Raw genomic sequence first — 1,003 nt, forward strand, 5'->3', positions numbered from 1 at the left:
CTCCTATAAAGATTGACAGTCTACTAACTATATTTGCAAAATTTGACTTGTTAGTAGATCTTGCCTTGCTGATCATTTTTGTGATTTAAAGTGTCTATTTATCTATTATAATTTTTATCATATAAGGCAAAAGGCAAAAAAAAAATGGTAAAATTGTCATCAAAGGGCAATAACTCTACTAAGGAGTCAGCAGACTATTTCCTCCATTTGTCTTAAATGTAGATCTTGTCTTGCTGATCATTTTTGCTTATTAAAGTTTCCATCTATTTATTATAATATTTAAGATATAAGGCAAAAACGCAAAAAATTGGTAAAAATTGTCAACAAAGGGCAATAGCTCTAATAAGGATTCGATTGACGATTTCATCAATCAGACTTATTTGTGAGCCTTATCTTGCTAATCATTTTTGCTATCTAAAGTTTCTCTCTATCTATTATGGTTTTCAAGATAATAGGCAAACATGAAAAAAAATTGTAAAATTTGTCATTTTAGGGCAATTACTCCTATAAGAAGTCGTCTGACAGTTTTGACGTATATGAAAAATTGGTGGAGCTCAACATTCTGAACATTTGTGCTCCCGTCAGATTTTCTCTATTTGTAATGGTTCTCAAAATAATAGACAAAACTTGCATTTTACCCCTGTGTTCTTTTTTTAGCCATGTCGGCCATCTTGGTTGGCAGGTGGGATCAAAGGACACATTTTTTTAAACTAGATACCCCTATGATAATTGTGGCCAAGTTTGATTAACTTTGGCCCAGTAGTTTCAGAGGAGAAGGTTTTTGTAAAAGTTAACAGATGACGATGACGGACAACAAGTGATGAGAAAAGCTCACTTGGCCCTTTGGGCCAGGTTAGCTAAAAAGTGTATCCATTTTTTTGTAGTTTGGTTCATGACACTTGTCAGCTCATTTTTTGCATGTTTTATTGTATGTTTTATTAGTTTTTAGAGAATAAACCATGTATCTATCCAACAGGTAATTTAAAACAAGCAAAACAAGATG

This window comes from Mytilus californianus, unplaced genomic scaffold (assembly GCF_021869535.1).
Source record: "Mytilus californianus isolate M0D057914Y unplaced genomic scaffold, xbMytCali1.0.p SCAF_1, whole genome shotgun sequence".
In the NCBI taxonomy this organism is placed as follows: domain Eukaryota; kingdom Metazoa; phylum Mollusca; class Bivalvia; order Mytilida; family Mytilidae; genus Mytilus; species Mytilus californianus.